Source organism: Lutra lutra, chromosome 1, assembly GCF_902655055.1.
Source record: "Lutra lutra chromosome 1, mLutLut1.2, whole genome shotgun sequence".
Taxonomy (NCBI): domain Eukaryota; kingdom Metazoa; phylum Chordata; class Mammalia; order Carnivora; family Mustelidae; genus Lutra; species Lutra lutra.
The window spans coordinates 24,877,731-24,901,678 of NC_062278.1; the positions used below are offsets into that span (position 1 = coordinate 24,877,731).

Sequence of the window (23,948 nt, forward strand, 5' to 3'; positions counted from 1 at the left end):
CAGTTGGTTAAGCATCAGGCCATGATTCCCAGGTCATGAGATGGAGCCCCCCCCCATCAGATTCTAAGCTGTGTGTGGAGTCTACTTAAGATTTTCTCCCTCCCTCTTCCTATACCCCTCCTCACTCTCTCACTCTCTCTCTCTAAATATGGAAATAAATAAAAAATTCTAAAAAAAGAAGAAAACAGGGGCGCCTGAGTGGCTCAGTGGGGTAAAGCCTCTGCCTTCGGCTCAGGTCATGATCTCAGGGTCCTGGAATTGAGCCCCACATCGGGCTCTCTGCTCAGCAGGGAGCCTGCTTCCCTCTCTCTCTCTCTCTGCCTATCTCTCTGCCTACTTGTGATCTCTGTCTGTCAAATGAATAAATAAAATCTTTAAAAAAAAAAAAGAACATATCTGTCTGGAAATAAAAATTTGACTTCCTTTAAAATTAAAAAAAAAATACAAAGATTGGGTGGGAGTTTAAAGAGATTTTTCTAATTTGACTTGGTAGTTAATAAGAACTAAAATTGGCCTGGAAGTGCTGTTTTACAGAAACCATGCATTCTCAAATTAAGATTATAAAAACTAAATTCAGATCTAGATATGTCATTGGCACACTAGTGGACATTAATAATAAGAAAACATTAAAACTCAGCAATGATAGAAGACATATTAAAATGAACGCCAACATAAAAGCAGTAAAAAATGTGCCATTCACAGCACTCAGTAGAATTACTAAAGGATATATATCAATATGAAGAGAAATGAACACAGAGGAAAGGATTACAGAGCAAGAAAATGATAAGCAAAAAATAGAGAAACTGATAATCTTGCCAGTTTATGTCTACAGATGTAAGAAATATTTGTGAAAATGGATTTTAAGTGTCCTTGAGAAAGGATACCCAATAATGTTGGGTCAAGAGAAATTTACTAGTATGAAAGCACAAGTACTTAAATAGTGTTGTCTATTGGTCCTCCAAAAAATGAAATAATTTTATATAAGAATTTATGGGATTCCTGGCATCCTCTCAAATCTCCCCAAAATTGACCAAAAGCTGCATGCCCGACTTGCTAATTGCTGAGGTCATATTGTTCCATAATAGTGGATCCACTCTATTAGAGAGGAATAAACTGGAGTATCAGAAAGCTGTAAACTTGCCTGTTATTTGTAATTTGATTTTGGATATTCTACCATCATTATGGTAGATTATCTGCTTACTTTCCTTGACCTCCATGCCTCAAATTTATCTGTTTCACTGTTGTGTCGTAGTCTCATCTTTCTTCAAAGGACCTGTAAAGATTAGATTTCGAAACCCACAGTTAGGGGCACCTGGGTGGCTCAATGAGTTAAAGCCTCTGCCTTTGGCTCAGGTCATGGTCCCAGGGTCCTGGGATCGAGCCCTGCATCAGACTCTCTGCTCAGTGGGGAGCCTGCTTCCTCCTCTCTCTGCCTGCCTCTCTGCCTACTTGTGATCTCTGTCTGTCAAATAAATAAATAAATCTTAAAAACAAAACAAAACAAACAAACAAAAAAAACCCCACAGTTACATTTGTTGAGGAAATATGGTTGAGGCCATTGCACATTATGCCATTCATTATCCCTGATGCATAGGCACACAAGAGAAAAAAAGAAAAAAACAAAAACAAAAAAAAACAGAAATAATTCCAGGAAAGCTTAGTTTCCTCAGAGGAACATAGTGTTCTTACTCTATGAACAATGACAATAATGATGCTGCTTTTCTTAACATTTTTCATTTAGGCTTGAGTATCCTAAAATTCACATAGGCAACTCAGCCAGGCCATCCTAATTTCCACCTTGATCTCTTCAGATGTGTTACTTCTAACTGTGCCTTGTTCTGGTCTTCATTCGTTCATTTTTATTTCTTTCCATATATACCATTTCCAAATCATTTTTGGTATAAAATCAGGGCACTGACTAAATATTACTTTTTAATTCATTTAGTGAGAGAGTAGGAGATGATGGAAATCCCCATCTCAGGACTGGGATCTTGAGGAGGAGCAGGTCAGGAAGTTAGGCAACAGTGTTAGGTGGTAGATTTTGCAGGTTTTTAACGTGCATTAGTTGCTGCAGCTGCTTCTGTGTGAATCAAGCCAAGGAGAGCTGAGATATAGCAAACATCTGAGGCATCCCTTAAGCAGTGTCAGATATAATCACCAAACAGCAGCTCTCATGTTTCTAATGAGGATTCAATCCTAACTTACTCTCATTTACTTAATTCTGGAAATTGTGTACCAAATCTAATTCCTGTTTCTCCTATCTCCTTGTTCTTTTACCTTGTCTTACATCCTCTTCTGCTTCAACGCTTCACCAGGTCTGCAAGTACAAATGTTGTGCTTACCCACCCGATCATTGTAATAGCCCCCTAACTTGTCTTCTGCTGGTGATCGCTTCCAGCTCAACTTCACACAGGTCATTTTTTCCAGAATCATTTTAAAATACAGTCCCAAATCATTTCTACGCTATTCAATGATGACATCGTGTTTATAGAACTTATCAGAATTTTCACTCTTTTGGTCAAGGTTCTTCATCACAAGGCAACCAATGTTCTTATAACAGTATCTCTTGCCTTTCTTCTCTCAGCACGAGATCTTTCTGTTCCTAATATATGAGCCTCCTTTCTGTTTCCCAAATAAATTAAACCTGCTGCTGACCCATCTTACCTCAGATCCTTGCATGTTCTCTCTCTTCCCCTGGAAGACTAGGCCTTCAGACACTAGCATCGTTCAGTCTTTCACATGGCTTTAGATAATGCCTTTAAATGGTTTGTTCTCTGAAAGGCCTTCCCTAATCATTTTATACAAACCAGTACAACTGTTCTGATACTCTCAAGTTTTCCTGTCAGGCTTTATTTTTCTATATAACTCTTGCCTTTAACTGATAACTTACATATTCTTACATTTGTTTATTTTTGTGTCCATCCATTGGAGTTTTATTTTGGTTCCCAGTTGTGTTATCTGTCCATTGAAGACTGCATGGTCTTCACAGATGCTCAATAAATAGATATTGTTAATGTGATCATTTCCGGTCTTATTTCTTCCTGTCTCCATTTATGTAATTTATTTTTAGAAAAAAAATCACAAATTCTGCTTGTCTACATTTTGCCATATTATATTTTATTTATGGGTGTCTTCTCTAGGTATCACATGATATTGAAATTATTTTAATTATTTAAGTCACAGTCCTTGATAAAACTTTTCTGAATTCTCCCCACCATTGTGACCACATGTTCTCATAATATCCAAAAGGCATAAATCCCTGTATGACATATTATATCACTTTTTGTTTAATGGTTATTTCTGACCTTTCTTTACACCTTTTAGTAGATTATAAATCTCTTGGAAACAATGCCAAACATTAAATCTATTTATAATTCTTGGAACATCTAAGACAAATGATAGCACTAAAATGAATCTTAAATATTTGGGCAGTAAGTTAGAAAAAATGTAGCTGCTTAAACTGCAATGTTATTTTAAGCCCTAGCAGAATATGTTAAATTGATATCTCAATGTTTAACTGAAGATTTTTCAAGTGTTGACTATTCAACAACTTATGAAATGCATATTAATTTGCACTGAATCACAACCAGGCACTGTGAAAGAAAGGTACATGCACACACTCTTAAATCCGTAAGCTGAGTGAGGCAGAAGAATGGCCCTCAAAATGTGTCCAGAGACTAACCTCTGGAGCTTCTTAATATGTTACACTCCATGGTCAAAGAGACATTGCAAGTGTAATTAAGGTTATGGATCTTAGAAAAGGGAGATTATCCTTTATTATTGGGGGATTGGCTCAATCTAATCACATAAACTCTTAAAAGCAGAGAATTTTCTCTGGCTAGAACTGGGAGATAGGAGGCAGAAGGAGAGGTCAGAAAGAATAGAAGCATGATGAAAATTCAACCATCCATATTGGCATTGAAGATGAAAGTGGCAATGAGTCAGAGTAGGTGGGTGGCTTCCACAAGTGGAGAATCACCCTTAGCTGACAGCCAAGAAGAAGAACCTCAGTCTGACAACCACATTAAACTGAAACCTGCTAAAAACCTGAATGTGTTACAGAAACTGATTCTTCCCCAGAGCCCTCAAAAACAGCAAAGCAAGAAACAAAAATGCAGCCCTACCAATACCTTGATGTCAGCCCAGTAAGACTCTGAACTAAAACCCATCTGAGTACACTGGACCTGGACTTTTGATCTACACAAATCGAGATAAGAAGTTAGTGTTAAGTTGGTAATTTTGTGGTAAATTATTATAGCAGCAATAGAAAAACTAATATACCTGATCTGAGAGATTTTACATTCTAATGGGGGAGGGGGAAACCCAATTTACAGTAAAGAAGCAAATAAGTGATACATCTAGTGCCTTAAATAGGAGTAAGTGCTATGGAGGAAAAAAAAAAAAAGGCAGGAAAAAAACAGAGGGAGTAACAGTGAGTGTGGGGAGAGGTCAAACCAAAGGAGTGTCAGGGAAGAGCTCAGGTAAAAAGTGCTGTTTGAACAAAAAGGAGAGAAGACAGTTGGAGGAAAACCCACATGGTTAATTTCAAGATTTAAAAAAAAAAAAAAAAAAGGAGCAACTGGTGCAAAGCCTAGATGTAGGAGGACAGCTGGCATATTCAAGGCTCTATTATGAAGTCAGTGTGATTACAATAGCGTAAGTGATAGAGATGGTAGTAGTACATGAGTTCCCAAAAGGGAAAGGAGGCCACGTTAGTTTAAAACACCTTGGCTTACACTCTACTTTGAAGGCTGCAGAGGAGTAGGAGACAGAGTGACTTCCACATTAAAGGTACAGAGGTGGGGACTGTGATAAGACTAACTGAAGTTGAGAAAGACAGCTAGAGAGATCATCTGAGGGGCATTTGCTGTAATATAAGCAGGCAATAATGGTGACATGGAGTAGGCTAGAGGCAAAGAAGTAATAAAAGCTGAGATTTGTAAAAGATAGCGTGCTAGTCGGCTCAGGCTTCTGTAACAGGTGTCACAGGCTGTGAGAGGTGGCTTTAGTAATAGACATCTATTTTTTTATGCTTCTAAAGCTGCTGAGGCTCTGTTCCTAACTTATAGATGGTGCCTTCTCTGTATGTCCTCACATGGCCTCTTTTCTGACCTCTTTCACAGAGTGAGGGAAAGAGATCGATCTCCATCTTTGTTATTCTCTGGCATCTCTTCCTCTTGTTAAATAGATATCAACCATATCAGATGAAGACTCCATGTTTATGACCTTATTTAGCCTTAACTGCTTCCCTATAGGTCCTGTCTCCAAATACAGCCACATTGGGGTTGCATTGCTAGCATAGTTATTTTATGGGACACAATTCTGTCCATAACGGAGAGTATGTACAAGATGACTGGAGCCATTGCATTTTACATGCAGGTCAAAGGAGGCAATGATAATTATCTCTAATATTTTTGGCCTAACAAAAGAGAGCAACTGAAATTTGATCAACTGAGATGAAGGAAAACCATGAGAAGAGAAGTAACTGTTGTGAGAAACTGAGTTGGACTTGCAGAGTTTGGTATTATGTATTGAAATGAAGATACTGAGTAGACAGTGAGATACATGAGTGTCATACAATGAAGATAAATTTGGAAATTGTCATATGTGGAGAGTAATTAAAGCCTCTAGATGTGGTAAAATTATCAATGGAGTGAGAATAGATAGAAATGGGAGAGATCAACAGACTGTTCTTGGAGAACTTGGGTGTTATAAGGTCAGGGATATGAGGAAAAGTCATGAAAAAAGACTGAGAAGGAATGGCTGAGTAATGAAGTCACAGTAAACAGAAAAATGTATATAGTGTACTGAAAGCCAATTGAAGGAAGTATTTCAAGAGAAGAAAATCATCACCTGTGCCAGATTTTTTTCCCTTTCATGCATATGCATCATGAAACAATGCTTCTAAATTATTTTTCACTTATTTAAAAGATACTAGTTATTAATGTACTCATAATAATTATAAAAGACTCCAAGTATTTATTTATTATCAAAATAAATATATTTTTATTATTGCCATAGCTATTTTTCTTGGTTGAAAAAATTTTCTGATTGTTATAGTACTTCCCAAAATTTTATTGACTACTTTATAGAGAAATGATGTGACTGAAGAAAAAAAAAATTAAAACCAGGTACCCATCAAATATGCAACAAATATCCTATCAATACTAAGACTAATGTCCTATGTAGGACATTCTTTAAAGTTTTTCAAATTGAATTTAATTTTTTATTTGATTTTCAGATCTTTAAAATGCTATTATATAGTGTTCTGTCAGAAGACAGGCAATCAGTACTTGACATTTATGGTAATAATAAAATTGAGAAAAACTTTCTAATGACTATCTAGTACAGACTATCTAGTACCTTTTGATTTAGTATGTGCTAAAAAAATGTGTCAATTATATTTCTCATTAATAACTCTGAAAGTACAACAGCCAAATGTAGTACAAACAATTCAAGAACTTAATATGAATGTGTATTAGATCTCCTTTTAAAGACTCTTCAGAAGAGATGCTTATAAATTCATAATTGAATCACTTGGTATTTCATAATAAAAGAACATGGTCTCAGAAATAGTTACATATTCCTATGAAAGATCTTTCGACTACAAGTATTCCTATGTGTTCATCTATTTATAAAGTCATTATATGCCTGAAACAAATTATCTCCTATCATATTTTCATTCTTTACATAACTTTTTCTTCTTCATATAATAAAGCAAAAGGTTTAGAAAGAAGTTACTCATCACACTGTTGTCACCATTTGACTATACAAAGAATACTGTGTTTATCAAGCTGTATCCAGTGTGGTTACTTGTAAAGCCTTATGCCATAACTGCCTCTAAATGAATTAAATTATTTTTAGCTAGGAAAACAAAACGTATAAGCCAGGTCCAACCAGTGGGAGAAGAAAAAGCCATATTTTCTTGTTTACTCTTTCATGTTGTTCACTTAATTGTTATATGGTGACTGTATTCCAGTAATTGTGTGAACATAGAATTGTATATAGCAAAGAAAAAAGATTTTTATACCTTTTAGTTTTAGTGACTGAGGATGCCTCTCCTGAAATTCTCCCAGCTGGCTTCCTTTAGCTTGAATCAGGGAAACATATGCCATCTCTGCTAATCACTAAAAAAGAGTCACTTTTGTACATTATCTCTGGAGGGTTGGCCACACCTCACAACTGAGTAGTCTGCCTTGAGGAATCTCAAGCCTTATCAGTAAGGCTTCCTTTTTCAGAGGCCATGGGGAGGCACCTGATTAATTCTACATTAGGACTGTTTACTTTCACCAATTGCTACTCTTGACATTAAATTTAAAATATTGGAAGCACTATGTTTTTTTGTTTTGTTTTGTTTTGTTTTGTTTTTTTGAAAGCCAAGTATCAAAATGAACACATTAATTTGTTAATTTTATTTTCAAATGTGCTGAGACAAATAAACCACACTTTAATTCTTTCATTTCTTGAATTGAATTTAAGAAGTTTTAGATTCGGGGCACCTGGGTGGCTCAGTGGGTTAAAGCCTCTGCCTTCGGCTCAGGTCATGGTCTCAGGGTCCTGGGATCAAGCCCCACATCGGGCTCTCTGCTCAGCTGGGAGCCTGCTTCCCTCTCTCTCTCTGCCTGCCTCTCTGCCTACTTGTGATCTCTCTCTCTCTCTCTCTGTCAAATAAATAAAATCTTAAAAAAAAAAAAAAGAAGTTTTAGATTCATTTTATAAGCCTCTGTAGAATAATTTTCTCACATTTTAATGACAATATCCAGAAAAGAACTTCAATAGAAAATAATTCGAGTTATTTAACTAAATCAAACACTTAATGATACAAACAGACATCGCTTAATGATAGCTTGATGAATATGGCATTATCAATATCTTCTCCAGTTTAATCACAGAAAAAGAAGAATAGATAACGATGCTATTTTTATCTCAGTACATTTGTTATGTATACTTGATCTAAGAAAAGACAAGAACAAAGGTAGAAATTTTCTTCTCAGAAAGGATGACATTTATTCTTGCTATATGCTAATGTTACAGGATTTTTGTTCCCTTGGTGCCGTGGTTCTTGGTCACGCTGCTTCAAAGAATGTGAAGGTAGACCGGAGGAAGAGTGGTGGGAAGCAAAGCAAAGTTTGAGTGATAGTACAAAGATCCCAGAGATGTAGAGGCCCAGGAGGGTTGACATTTTGGCGTTCAAACCTGGGGAGTTTATAGGCTCTTTTGTAGGACTATCTTGAGTATGGTGAGTGTGGGCCTCCTGTGGATTGCTAAGCTGTGCCAATCAGGGCTTTGATCATGCACCCATCTGCCTATCCTGTTAATGCTCACGTGTTGATGGTCTTTGGGGCTGACATCTGGAGGCTAACTGCCTCAACTTGCCATAGTGACCAATGTTTTATGATTCATTGTTTTGCTTCAGGATGTTTTGCAAAAGTTACTTTTGTAGGGGCTGCTAGGGAGGATGCTCTTGTGGTCTTGTCAAAGTTGTAAAACAGGATATTAGCCCAGCTTTAGCTATCCTAGCTCCCCATTTGTTATGGGACCATGGTCCTGACTACCTACGGGTCCAATGAACTCCTAACACTAATTCTAAAAAGGTATTTGGTCAATCAGAGTGATTACTCTATTGCTACTGATTCCAAATTAGTTTTTACTTTTAGCTTAGTGTTTATTTTTAGTTTTTTAGTGATATTTCATTTTGTAGGAAACGCTTTCAATAGAACAAATATTATATTTGGGAATAGATGAAATATTCAGTCTCTGAAGAAAAAATCATGTGCCCCGAAATTTTCAAAGTGATTTTCTTTTTGCAAACATACACAGGCACACACACATACACACACAGAGCCATACACCGTATGCCATGATCACAGAGAACACAAACTATTTCATGTTTGGATTAATGTATGCCTTATATGCATTGCAGTTTTGAAAAATGAAGTCACTTTTGCTTTATTAATCACAGAGGTTAGAAAACTTTTAATAGTGTTTCTCAGGGCACCTGTGTGGCTCAATAGGCTAAGACTCCGACTCTTGATTTCTGCTCAGGTCGTGATCTCAGTCTCCAGGGATCAAGCCTCGTACAGGACTCCTTGCTCAGTGAGGAGCTGGTTTATGCTCTCCCTCTGCCCCTCCACTCCTCCTCCTCTGTTCATGCTCTCTCTTTCTCAAATAAATAAATAAAATCTTTAAAAACAAAACTAAACAACATAGTGTTTCTCTTTTGATTTGGACATCCTAATTTTCTAGAGTAAAATGTAATCAAACATTTCAAAAATGCTGAGACACAGGTTTGGCAACTGAGTTAATGACAATGAGAATATAGACATCTCATTCAAAGTTATTCCCTTTAAAGAATCTAGGAAAAACAGGGGTGCCTGGGTGGGTCAGTTGGTTAAGTATCTGTGTTTGGCTCAGCCCAGGTCAGGATCTCAGGGTCCTCAGATTGAGCCTTATCCCTGCCTGTTGGGCTCCCTGCTCAGTGGGGAGTCTGCTTCTATGTCTCCCTCTACCTCTCTCTGCAATCTACCTCTGCTTATACTCTCTTTGTCTCAAATAAATACATAAATAATCTCTTAAAAAAGAATCTAAGAAAAGCAGTGTCACTGCATTTATATAGATAAAATATTCATTGCCAGTTTAAGAAATAAAAAGATGGAAAGGAACTATCAATAGTGTAATTGCAGATATTAAGGTACACATGTATATGGAATCTGTTTATAAAATTCAGTGAGGGGTGTCTGGGTGGCTCAGTGGGTTAAGTCTCTGCCTTCAGCTCAGGTCATGATCTCAGGGTCCTGGGATCGAGTCCCGCATCAGGCTCTCTGCTTGGCAGGGAGACTGCTTCCACCGCCCCCTCTCCCTGCCTTTCTGCCTACTTGTGATCTCTGTCTGTCAAATAAATAAATATAATCTTAAAAAAAAAAATCAATGAAAGCATGGTCACAGCTAATGCATAGGAACAGGACTAGAATACTGCACAACAACGTGTGTTAAAAATAAGGCCTTAGAATAAAAATGGGAGTGAGAATTACTTTATTTTTACCACCGGAAAATTTTCATCAGTGACATTCATTCTGTTGATATGTGTTGAGGTCTGTTTTAGTGACACTTCAAAGATAAAACTTGAGAAATTGTATTTTTCCCTTCTACTTATTTTAATTTTCCTTTTCTAAAAAATGATCTATTGGTTTTCCTATCTTTTGTCCTATTCAGAATTTTAGAAGATTTCTTTGTTTGTTCATTTGTTACATATTAATGATTTGCATTTTACACAACTGGTATTTAGGTGGATGACCATGACAGAAAGTCTCCTTTTCCCTCACATGTTTCAAGTTTTTTGTAGTTACTTTTGTATGTATGACAATCTACATAATTCCCAAGGCATTGTCCCTGAGCTCAGACTCCAGCCTGTTCTCTAAGGCTTTGATCTGGAGTATATCTCAGGTGATGGCATATTCTGGCATCAAGTTTATTCCAAAATTTAAATATAGATGCTCAAGGAGAGATCACACTTCAGTAACATTGATGTTTGTGATTAAGTGAAGGTACTAGTGTTTTTTATTAGGAATTGGAAAAATGAAAGAAAAAAAACACAACTTTTTTTTTCTTTTCTATACAGAGAGAGATGGAGTGCACAAGCAGGGGGAGCGGACAGAGGGAGAAGAAGACTTCCCACTGAGCAGGGAGCCTGATGCGGGGCTCTGTCCCAGGACCCCGGGATCATGACCTGAGCTGAAGGCAGATGCTTAACCAACTGAGCCACCCAGGCATTCCAAAAAGCACCACTTTTTTTTAAATTTATTTATTTTTAATAAACATATAATGTATTTTTATCCCCAGGGGTACAGGTCTGTGAATCGCCATGTTTACACACTTCACAGCACTCACCACCAAAGCACCACTTTTAAAACCCTTGCTACAGAGAGTACAAAACAAATTACCTCTTTCTGTTTAAATAAATTTGTGCACTTAAACTTTTCACCATCACCTTCTGATGTAGGAATTAGGAATTTAGATTCTGACAGCCTTAGTTCACAACTAGATTTCCCCTTTCACTCTGTGACCTTGGACATATGGTATCCCCCTGCTCATTATAATTGATATATTAGTAACTCTCTAGGTTATTTTGAAAATTACTTTATTTATACTTTGTTTTCATGATACATGAAATGGGGTCCCTAAAATAAAAAATTATATTTTACCACAATAAGAATGAGTTTTCCAGTACAAAAGAAATTGTGTCAAACTAACATTTATGAGGGAGCACCAGGGTGGCTCTGTCATTAAGCATCTGCCTTCCACTGGGGTCATGATCCCAGGCTCCTAGGATCAGCCCTGCATGGAGCTCCCTGCTCCACCCCACCCAGAGCCTGCTTCTCCCTCTCTCACTCCCCCTGCTTGGGTTCCCTTTCTCGTAGTCTCTCTCTGTCAATTAAACAAATAAAATCTTAAAAAATAAAATTATAAAATTTTCAAATGTTTTCTATCAAAAAGTGATAATTTTAGACAGTGGAGTATCAACAAGCCTTTTATAAATTCTTAATAAACTATAAGAAAATAATATAAGGCATGACATTAAGCAGGAAATAAAAGCTTTTAAATTCCTTTCAATATGTATAAGTTGCATTTCAAACCATTAAGTTTGGTGCTGCAAAGTGGTTGTCCTCATTAGTAAACTCAAACTCTCATGTTAGTCTAGGAAAAACTAACATAAACTAAGTTTGGATAGAATATTAGCTCACTAATAAACCACAATCAGTAACAAGACATTTCAAAGGTGAGAGTGATCTACAGTATCAATATATCAAATGATTTATGAGGGATCAAAAGGAAGGATAAGAGCATGGCAACAATAACAGTTTACATCGAGCATTTTTTTTCCTTGCCCAAATAGAACATATTCATTTTGATTGTTGTTTCCTTTGGAATTCTATTATTTTTACTAAGAGAAGCTGAAGTTTACCCTTAGTATGTACACAATAACTGTCACACTTTAAGGCATCCCTATTGTGCCATGTACCTTTGGCATATATAAATGCAATAATTTTGATATATTCTTACTAATGTATTTTTGTTTTTCTTTAGAATTAGTCACAGCAGGGAAACTCTCAAGTGAGTTTGTTATGGGAAATATTTGTGCATTATCAGCTGTGGGTTAACTGTGTGATATTTCTGACTCAATGACTATGAAATAGACTAACTGATCTAGATTGATGACTGCCATTTACATCAAGTAAGAAATTGTGTTTATACACAAAATGTTTCATGAGTATTGAATTGTAACAGCACCAGGTGGTAGCTATTTATTTCATTAAAATGATTTAGACCACAAATGGTGCCAGAAAAGCTGGGTATCTGCATGCAAAAGAATGAAACTAAACCTTTACCTCCTACCATACAAAAAATTTATTCAAGTTGTAGTATAGACATAAATGTGGGAGCTAAACTATAAAAATCTTAGAAGAAAATAAGAGTAAAGTTTGACATAAGATAAAACAATGGTTTCTTATATATAATACCAAAAACACAAGACAAAAGAAAAAGAGATAAATTAGCCTTCATTGGAGTTAAAGCTTTTATCCTTTAAAACACACTATCAGGAAAAGGAAAAGACAGCTCACGGGATAGGAGAAAATACTTGCAAATCATATATCTGATAAAGGACTTGGATCCAGAATATATGATGAACAACTCAAAAACAAAGAAATAAAACTTAATTTTAAAAATGGGCAAAATATTTGGATAGACACATCAACAAAAAAAGATATACAAATGGCAGATGAGTACATGAAAAACTTTCAACCTCATTTGTAATTATGGAAACTAAATTCAAAACCCTGAGAGATCACCTCATATCCATTAGGATGTAAAAATTAAAAAGACAGAAAAAAACAAGTTGAAAACAATGTGGAAAATTAGAATCCTAATACCTCATGGGGAGAGGTTGTAAAACTGTGAAGTCACTCTAGAAAACAGTATGGCACTCTTACAAAATGCTAAATACAGAGTTACCAGATGATGAGACAATCCCACTCACATATATACATCCTCTCAAATTAAAAACATATGTCACACAAAAAGTTGTACAAGAATGTTTATAGCTGCACTATAAAAATTGCCAAAAAGTAGAAAGAATCCAAATGTCCATAAACTGAAAAATGGACCAGCAAGATATAACATGCAAATACCATGGAATAGCATTAATAATAAAAGGAAATGAAACACTGATACATTCTACAACATGAATGAAACTTGAAACCATTACATTAAATAAGTCAGTTACACAAGTGTACATAAGGTATCATTCCATTCATATGAAATGTCCATATTAGGCCAATCCATAGAATCAGAAAGCAGATTATTGATTCCCCCCTGGAAAGATAGAGGTAAGAATGGGGAGTGACTAAATAAGTATGATATTTCATTTTGTGTCTGTGAAAATGTTCTAAAATTAGCCAGTGGTGATGATTGTACAATTTTGTGACTATACTGAATACCATCATGTATACCCTAAAAGGGTGAATTTGTGATATATAAATTATATCTCAGCAAAACTATTATTGAAAAATATATATATATATCTAGATCAAGGTGAGAAAACTTTTTGTAATAGGGCAGAGAATAAATATTTTAGGCTTTGCCAGCTACATACACTCTCTGTCACATACTCTTCTCTTTTATGTATTTATTTTTTCACAGTGTCTTAACAATGGAGAAGCATTCTTACCTAAAATAGTCTGTGGCCCAGATTGGAGCTGTAGTTTTCTTTACTCGTATCTAGACCATTAGTTCTCAAGTTTGTTGGTTACTCAAATAACCTAGAAACTCAAAGGTACAAGTGTCTGAACTCTATCCAGATGTTCTCAAGCAAAATGTAAAGTAGGCCTTGAGAATCTTTACTTTTAACAGCATTCCTATAGGGTTCTTAAGCATGCAAGTACATAAGAAGACTAGAAAAAGCTAATCTAATATATTTATTTTATTTTTTTTTTTTAAGATTTTATTTATTTATTTGTCAGAGAGAGAGGGAGAGAGAGCAAGCACAGGCAGACAGAATGGCAGGCAGAGGCAGAGGGAGAAGCAGGCTCCCTGACGAGCAAGGAGCCCGATGCGGGACTCAATCCCAGGACGCTGGGATCATGACCTGAGCCGAAGGCAGCTGCTTAACCAACTGCGCCACCCAGGCGTCCCTCTAATATATTTATTACAATTATTATATTCCTGATGGCCCAAATTACCTATCAGCGAGGCTCAGGATATTATCTCAAAAGTGACACACTATATTATTAGTATTAGGGCTTCTTATTTGCTGTCCACATTTCATAACAGAAAATAATTACTTTTTACATCAAAATTTATATGTATTTGTCTTGTAATATTTTCCTTATTTATTACAGTGAAGATCACATTTTGCTGACAATTTTCTTTGCCATCATATCAGCATTTCTCAAAGTGTGTATTAGAACTAGTTTTATGAAGTGTTGCAAATAAATTCAGAAAACTATAAATATGACATTTGCAATTGAAAATGTGTCATATCCATTAGTAAATCTACTGTAGATTTCTACAGAAAGAGATCTACTTCACTGTAACATGATATTTCCTGTATTTTTTCCCTCTCATTGAATAGCACCACCTTTTTTTTTTTAAATACTTGTGTCAGAATCGTATACTTGGAGAATTATTTTATTCATTTATTTTGAATAAAATGAATACAGAAGTAGTATTGACATAGATATTATATATTCTTAGAACATTAGACTGTAATTACCCCTTCCTTAATACCCATCACCAGGCTAACACATCCCCCACCTCCTCCCTTCTGAAACCCTCAGTTTGTTTTTCCATTGTCCATAGTCTCTCATAGTCTGTCTTCTCCTCTGATTTCCGTCCCCTTCATTTTTCCCTTCCTTCTCCTAATGGCCTCCAATGCTTTTCCTTAGGTTCCACATATAAGTGAAACCATATGATAATTGTCTTTCTTTGCTTGACTTCATCTGCAGTATAAAAATTATTAAGACAAAAGCTGTCAACTTAGTATTCCTGGCGGTATCTGCTGAAAAAGATTAATAGGGAAAAAACACATTTATAAAAAATAGAAATATGAATATTAATCTTCTAAGATAGATCCAATTCATTTATATCTCAACAGGAATCTATGAATTTGAGAGGAAACTAAATATTTTCTGCATCATTGGATAAGGAAAGTTTCTTCATCAAGAAAATAACATAGAACTGAAATTATAGTATATCTCATCTTTTTAAAACAAAACTCATTCAGTAAAATTCTCTCAGGGATCATTCTCTATAAAGAGTGTTGCTGCTTGGATACTTCCAATTTCAGATAAAAATAATAGAGAAATTATATTTAAATTTGGAAATATGCAAGCCATGAAAAAAATTATGGACACTACTATGAAACTTAAACAAATAAGTAAGCTTTAGAATATTCGGAGGCAATATTTAAATCTCTGGAATAACTACATTAATAGGAAATAGATTTAAACACTTATTTTAGGACATGGAAAACAGAAAGTCTCAGTCATTATTTTGTAGTGCAGTTATTTCATTGAATTTTCTCACATTTGGAGAATAATGGCAGAAATTATTTTTTGATATTTATTAATGCAAATAGCTATTTCAGATCAGGTGCTTTGTCACACATAATTCCCTAGAGTTAAATCACTACTTGATAATGTAATTAATGTAAAATTACATGGAAAGTTAGCATGAAGTAAACATAAAGGCCCATGTAGAAATATAAACTCTAATGACATATATTTTAGTACTACCAGTCATTTATAAAATGAATACAGAGTAGTATTGAAATAGATATTATATATTCTTAGAACATTTAGACTGTAATTACCCCTTCTTTGCAAAGTTATTGAAAACCTGAAACTTCATAACTAGTTTGCATTACTAATTTAAAGAATAATAAAGGATAAAGAAATTTCTAGATGAAATTTCTTCTCTATTTACTAGTTTTACAAACATTTATTGATTCTTTGAGATTTAGAATTAAAACATTTACAGAGCTATATCTGACTTATCGTTTTCATTTTCTATGGTAAATAGCATATAAATTGCTCCCTAAATATGATTTAAATTGTTTCTGACAATATGGCAGACTAACATGTGTTGCTGGCTTTTCCTCCTTAACCTAAGTCTCGAAAATCAAAATTACAAAGACCTGAAAGATAATTGAAAACCTTCTTATGACTTTCTTATGGCTAATTAATACAAATGGCACTGGGGTAGTGGTAAGGTAGGGTTAAAGGACTCTGGGGCAGAAAAAGGTTGAGATCCAGCGAGCAAGTATAGATGGTAAAAATATTTGCCTGTCCTAAGCCTAGTTTAATGGAGAGATAAAATCAGAGATCTAGGGACCTGGGCCTTGCCAGGGGAAAATGTGTGCAAGAGGTTGAGTAACACCTAATAAAACCTAAGCCTTCCTTCTATTTCTTCCTTCAAATCTTAAAGATTCAAGTATTATATTTAAAGGATAGAAATTTTAGAAAGGAAAAGGGTCTTAAGCAGAGCTATCAGTAGAGATCCTAAAGGACAACATTTTATAATGCCTGTGAATAAAAAAAGAGTATGAAGCCCAGGTTAACATCAGAAGCTCTATACTCTGAATTGGTTGCTCTGCCATGTCTATACCCCACATTCACTAGGGAGGGAAGACCACAAGCTATAGTCTAGATTTTAGCTTCTGCCCTTGGGTGCATAACCAGTTGATAACGCCATAGTAGTATAACTTTTTTGAGAAATACTACTAGACATATATGCTGGCTATCTCAAATAAATTTAAAAGGAGTAATGAATCAAACAGAAAAAAAAGTAAAAAGTAGTCATGATTTAAAATGTTTAGATATAGTGAATGTAAAGAACAAAATACTAAATTTGAAAATTATGAATTATATTACAAATATAATGGATAAAATAACAACAGAATAATTAAGCCAAAAGTCATCTGATCATCCTTGTATTACTTTTAAAATTACCTAATAAAATAAAGAAAATTAAAATTAATTATTACATAATTTAGAAATCAATCAAGCTAGTTCCCAGTCAAAAAACAAGATCATGTTTGTTTCTGGAGTGTAAAGAACAACTAACAAAAACATAAAGTGGATTTTCAGGTGATAGAAAACTCTACATCTTGATTATGGTTGTGCATACATGGTGCATAGATTTTCTTCAACTCATTTAATTATAAACTTAAGATTTGTACACAATTACTATACATATATTTTACCTCATAAAATACAAATATTAAAAATTTCAAAAAATTTCATACCAGAATTGATAAAAAAGATCATTAGATATTCAAAGGTAAAAATGAAAACATGACCCAAATTGCTTCTAAGACACAAGGCAATAGATATATGAGTAGGAGCTCATAAGGATTGACAGATAGTGAGAAAGTCTCACATAGGTCTCCATGGACTTATGGAAGGAAGAATGAGAAAACAGGAAAGAGGCAAGACTCTAAGAAAAAATGTTTCAGAGTGGATGAAAAACTTCAATTTAACTACACAAGAATATAAATCCCAAACAAGGTAATAGAAGGTAACTTAAAGGGATTAAAAGAGTATAAAAAGGTGTCAAAGGGAAAAAAAAAAAAGTTGTGTTTAAAAATAAGTTATATTAACTGCTTAAAATAAAAAATACATTCCAGAAAACAAGGAATTTTATCTTTTGTGAGAAAAATACATAAATTCCTAGCTAGAATTCTGTATTCAATACAAATGCATTTTTTAAAGATTTTATTTATTTATTTGACAGACAGAGATCACAAGTAGGCAGAGACACAGGCAGAGAGAAAGGGGGGAAGCAGGCTCCCTACTGAGCAGAGACCCTGATGTGGGGCTCCATCCAAGGACCCTGGGATCATGACCTGAGCTGAAGGCAGAGAATTTAACCCACTGAGCCACCCAGCTGCCCCTACAAATATATTTTAATAATATTAGAAAAATAGATATTTTAACCAAAGTAAGAGTTTGCTGTCAGCAAAATTTCACTAAATGCAGATAAATTCATTAGTGAGTTAAATAATAAAATAAAATAAACTAGGAAATTTATTTCAGAAGGAAGGTCAGATTGAAGAAAGAGAGGAAACAAGTTGTCCAGGGAACAAATAGTCACTTTGTAAATTTATGATAATAATAATTTTGACATGATTTTATTTATTTTCTCTTAATTTAAGATAATCAAAAATAAAATTAAAATTTTTATTTTAGTACAATAATTGTACATGCATTGACAAGAGAGGAATGAAAATAAAGTGTTTTGCTTTGTATTTTCTAAGCAGAAAGTAAGTAGGGATACTAGCAGGCCCACAGTCACTGATTCACAAATGTCAAAATAAGAAAGTTCTAAAAACAAATATTTAAAAAAAAAATTAGTATTCATTTAGTGCCAAATCTTGAGCTAAACTGAGAAGAAATTTAATAGCAATTTTCATTTATCTAATTGCTATTTCTAACTGAATTACTATTAGTTTCACAGCATAGTAATAGATTTTTTTTTTAATTTTAGAAAGATTAGGGGCACCTGGACGGCTCAGTGGGTTAAAGCCGCTGCCTTTGGCTCAGGTCATGATCCCAGAGTCCTGGGATGGAGCCCCGCATCAGGCTCTCTGCTCAGCGGGGAGCCTGCTTCCTCCTCTCTCTGCCTGCCTCTCTGCCTACTTGTGATCTCTGTCTGTCAAATAAATAAAATCTTTAAAAAAATTTTTTTAGAAAGATTACCTCATTCAAGAGAGATGAGAGTTTATCTAAATTAAGCTGATGTTCACTAGCATTGCTTTTATTTTGTTTATTAAGCTGGGTGCCTCATCCAAGTCTGGATTTGGGCATAGGTTTGGGATCTTTGTAGGCAAACTAAGAATGCTGGAGGAAAGAAAAAACTATAAAGTTATTTTTAATCAAAATCTTTAAACTTAAGGATGATGAACTATATGTCTAAATACCTCCAAAGAATATTTGCATTCTGGGGATGCCCAAGAGGCCAGAGATCTAGACTGAATGGGTCTTTTTTTTTTTAAAGATTTATTTATTTATTTGACAGACAGAGATCACAAGTAGGCAGAGAGGCAGGCAGAGAGAGAGAGGAAGGGAAGCAGGCTCCCTGCTGAGCAGAGAGCCCGACGTGGGGCTCGATCCCAAGACCCTGGGATCATGACCCGAGCCGAAGGCAGCGGCTTTAACCCACTGAGCCACCCAGGCGCCCCTGAATGTGTCTTTTTTAAAGGCAGAGTAAAATTCCCTGCATTGTCACTATGCTCAAAGAACAAAGCACGTAGCTAGTCTTTGCCTGCTGATATACCTGGAGATTTGTTCTACACTGGGGTGGGAGACTGGAAATACAAACTGGGGAAATGTTTAAGAATAACAATGAATATGGGGTGCCTGGGTGGCTCAGTGGGTTAAGCCTCAGCCTTCAGCTCAGGTCATGATCTCAGGATCCTGAGATCAGGCCCCCGCATCGGGCTCTCTGCTCAGCAGGGAGCCTGCTTCTCCCTCTCTCTCTGCCTGCCTCTCTGTCTACTTGTGATCTCTCTGTCTGTGAAATAAATAAATACAATCTTAAAAAAAAAAAAGAATAACAATGAATATTCTGTGGTCTTTCAGGAGTGAGACCATAAAAACTTGATAAAGTCTCAATCAAAAAACCCAAGAGCCCATGCTCAATGGACAAGAATGAAGTAGAGATTTATAAAATATCCTCCAATTTCCATCCAGCAGTGTGTTTGGATTGAAATGACATCCTTGCTCTATCTGTACAACAGACGAGTTAGAAAATCTTCCCTGGTGAAAGAAAATAGCATCTGGATTCTCTATAGTAACTTTAAATATACAGTTTAGCATACCATAAAAATTATTAGACATTTAAATAGACCAAAATATGACAGATATTTTAGAGAAAATTAAGCAACAGCAAATGTGAAAATGGTCAAGAATTTTGACTTAGCAGAAAAAAATGGATAAAACTATGCCTAATACAATGAAAAAGATACATAAAATTGTGACTAAAATAGATAAAAGGGAGAATTTTGCAAGAAATTTGACACCTTGAGAATAATCATAACCATATGCTCAAATGGAAAAATTCAATGTCTGAAATTAGCTAAAGGTACAGAATTAATAGCAGGTCAACACAAAGTAATAATTAGCAGAAAGAAAGCAAGAGAGCAAGAAAAGAGGGAGGGAGGAAGGGGAGGAAGGAAGGAAGAGCAGAAGGAAGGAAGGAAGTTAATTTGCTGAAAATAACAAAAGGAAAAAATACAATAGAAAAGTAAGGTAGAAGTGCAAAAGGGAATTCAAAGAAGTGATTAAGGAAAACTTGTGCAAAACAACTAATTCAAGGTGAGTGAACCTACTGCAGGATAAAACCAAAGAAAACCACACTCTGTATACCATAGCAAAATTCCTGAAATCAAAGGGCTTTTGTTTTGTTTTGTTTTGTTATCATAAAAATAGCTAAAAATAAGATACATTGTCCTCAAAAAAACAATTACACTATCACTGACTTGAGATACAGGAAAAATATTCTTTAGCATTGAGGGTGAAAAATTGACACATTTAAAATTGCTGAGAATTTTAAAGGTAAAAGGTACTATAAATGTTATTCTGATAAATGCAATAAATCCTTCATGAGACTGTTCAAAAATAACAAGAAGGCACTGGAAACTACTCTACTGTGGTTTTTGACAAGATATTTGATTCTTGCTCCATTATTATTTTTATTTTTTTAACAAAACTGTCAAATCAAAATAGAGTACATAAAAAATTTTAATCAGAGCACAAAAACTGAAAAATAAACGAGTAACTTAGGATCATTAACGTGCATTATTACAAGAGAGGGAAAAATTTTAAAAGACCAGTCAATTTGGAGGGAAACATTTTTAACTGATACAATGCACAAGGAACTAAAAGTAAGTCATACAGATGGCACACACACACACACACACACAATCACAGAAGAAAAAAGGCTAAAAATTTGAACATATTTGACAAAACACATTGTGGCAAATGGTCCAGAAATGTGTTAAAAGTTGTCCAAATGCGTTAGTGATCAGGGCTCTGAAAATTAAAACCCGTCCATTAAATTATCAGAAAAAAAATTAAAAATAAAAAAAAAAAGGACAACTTTAGGTTTTGCTGGAGTTTGACTTCCTGTAATATTTATCCATTGTTGGTGGTAATATACATAACCACTACCTCACATATTTTAACCATCTCATCTCATGACCTAAGAATTCAATTCTAACACAAGATATATAACTTAGGTAAATACTTTACTGGAGAAGTTTCCAATATGCTCGTAGACATGCATTGTTTATAAAGGCATAAAACTGAGAACAGATTCTTTCTCATGAAATGGAAATCACAAAAATAAAAGAGATACATGCATTCCTATATGCTCATCCAACAAATCTGAACCAGTGCCTGGATGAAGGAAATGAGAGAGCTTTTCATATATCTTGGGCTAGAAGCCTTTTAAGCAGAAAGAACAGCTAAAGTAAAAGTAAAAATGTGACTTCACTTGGCATATTAAGGACCTATAAAGTAGCCAGCAGAGTGGGAGGGTGAAAAGGTAGAAGAGCAGATCAAAGAGGTAATGAAGAAAAGAAAGTACATATAAATGTATGTAGCTATTCTCAGAAGGGAATTCCTCTATGGTTTGGAGCCATAGTGTGGCATTATCTGATTTAAGTTTTAGCAGGATCATTTTAAAACAAAAATTATAGTAGACAAAGATATAAATGTGTTTCCAAGGGAAATATTTCTACGGCTAATGCAATAATCTTGTTAGGAGATAATAGGGACTTAGAACAGGGTAGAAGACTGCCAACAGATATATTGAAAAGATGGTCAAATTATGAATGCAGTTGATGAACAAATATGCAGTATGAAGACTTCAAATGGTTCAAGATATTTAGGTTTATTATCATTTTATTTTCTGAACAAATAAACTCTTGAAATGTGAGGGATTTAGCACTTGTACATTTCCTGCCCACAAGTCAGTCTGCTGTGTTTTTTTAATAGATTTTATTTATTTCTTTTAGACAGAGAAAGCACATGCCTAGAAGGAGGGGTGGGGGGGGAGGGTCAGAGAGAGAAGGAGAGAAAGTCTTAAGCAGACTCCACACTGAATTCAGAGCCCATATAGGGTTCCATCTCACAACTCTGAGATCAGGACCTTAGCTGAAACCAAGAGTTGGATGCTTAATGCACTGTCTCCCCCAGGTACCCCATCAATCTGTGTAATTTTTTTGATCAAGAGAATCTCATCCAAGCAATAAAGCAGGGATCCTGGCCCCTTCCATTATATGACTCTGCTTATTTACACGTGGTCTGAGATTGTCTTCACACAAGCCACCAGAGCACAAAATGTCACAGAGGATTCTAAGTGGTATTTATTTTCAGTCAAGGACTTCCTATGATATACATCACTTTTGCACATGTTCTAATGGCTAGAATTAGTAACATGGTCTCATCTACTACAGTAGAAATTGGGACAAATTATTGATAAGGAATAAGTTTGTTAATCACCTAAGTTACTGACTGAACAAAAGTGCGATTTGCTGAGAAGAATACCGATGCAGCTGGGTTTTGTGGGAAGACGTTGGGACTCCCACTTTGGATATGTGAAGCTGTGGAAACATTTTGTCTAGGTGGACATTATTGAGAAGGCACTTGGATGCATGTATCTACAAGTTGGGAACAACCTGGGCAGCTCATTAAATCGGGAGTAGCCAGCACATAAATTATACTTTTTAAAAAAATTTTTAAAAGATTTATTCATTTACTTATTTGAGAGAAAGGAAGAGAGAGAGCTTGCATGAGTGTGCAGGGGAAGGGGCGGAGGGAGAGAGAAAGAAAATCCATAAACTGACTCCCTGCTGAGTGCAGAGCATGACGAGTCTCAATCCTGTGACCCGGAGATCATGACCTGAGCCAAAATCAACAGTCAGTTGCTTAACCAACTGAGCCACCCAGGTGCCCCCAGCACATAAATGATACTTTATATCACCTACAGAGTGAGCACTAGAATGAACAGGAAGTGAGGGTGACATCCTGATATGCACAAATGTTGAATCTGAGAAAAATGAGGGTAAAGCAACAAATAAGTCTGGGACAATGGGAGGTTGGCGAGATCACGTGCAACAACCCCCCCCCCCCCGCCACTTCTTTTAGTTTTGTCAGTGAAAAAAAAAGCAATGTCATGAGAGTAAGATTCAAAGAGGAGGTATTTGAAGAGAAGAGTATGAATTAGGAAATAAAAAGGGAAGTGAACTACAGAAATACAGTATTATCCATAGGCTACAGCAAGGGCATAATTAATGATAGAGTTTCTAGATTCAAAGTAAGACTATTCAAGGAGGTTTCATCTTTGCTTTACAACCCACATTTGACTGTCCTGTGGACACGGATTGGGCTTTTTCATGCTTGCATTATGAAAATAGTGCTTTGTGGAACATAGTTGTGGTTGTATGTAAGTGAGATTTTATAATGATGAAATATGGGATTTAAGCATTAAGAAGATAATTTAGATGTCAAAGGATCTAAACTTTTAAGTAGGGGTCTAGGAATTGAAAGAATGAAGGTATAGGACAATAAAAGGATGATAGGATTGATAAAGTTTACATGTCCTTACACAGGGGCCATGCTAATCTTCTCTGTGTCATTCCAATTTTCATAGATGTGCCGCCAAAGTGAGCACCGGATTGATAAACTTTAAAACTTCACTGCTATACATAAAAGATGACGAGTCAGTGATAAATTATACTTTCTTCATGATGAAATTATTTAACATTATAATATTTTATTTCTTTCCACATCATTGATCAATACATTAAATGTAATCCCTATAATAGTAATAGAAGGATTTTACTGATGTCTTCAAACAACTTACCCTAGAAATTTTATGGATGTATC

At 35.2% G+C, this 23,948-nt stretch overlaps 1 non-coding gene across 1 annotated transcript; it reads right to left on the minus strand.

Moving 5' to 3' along the window:
• Positions 1–23,628: 23,628 nt before the first annotated feature.
• LOC125089781 (U6 spliceosomal RNA) lies at positions 23,629–23,733 on the minus strand. Its single transcript, XR_007124061.1, has one exon. It is a non-coding gene; the product is annotated as a U6 spliceosomal RNA (small nuclear RNA).
• Between the last annotated feature and the right edge of the window lie 215 nt (positions 23,734–23,948).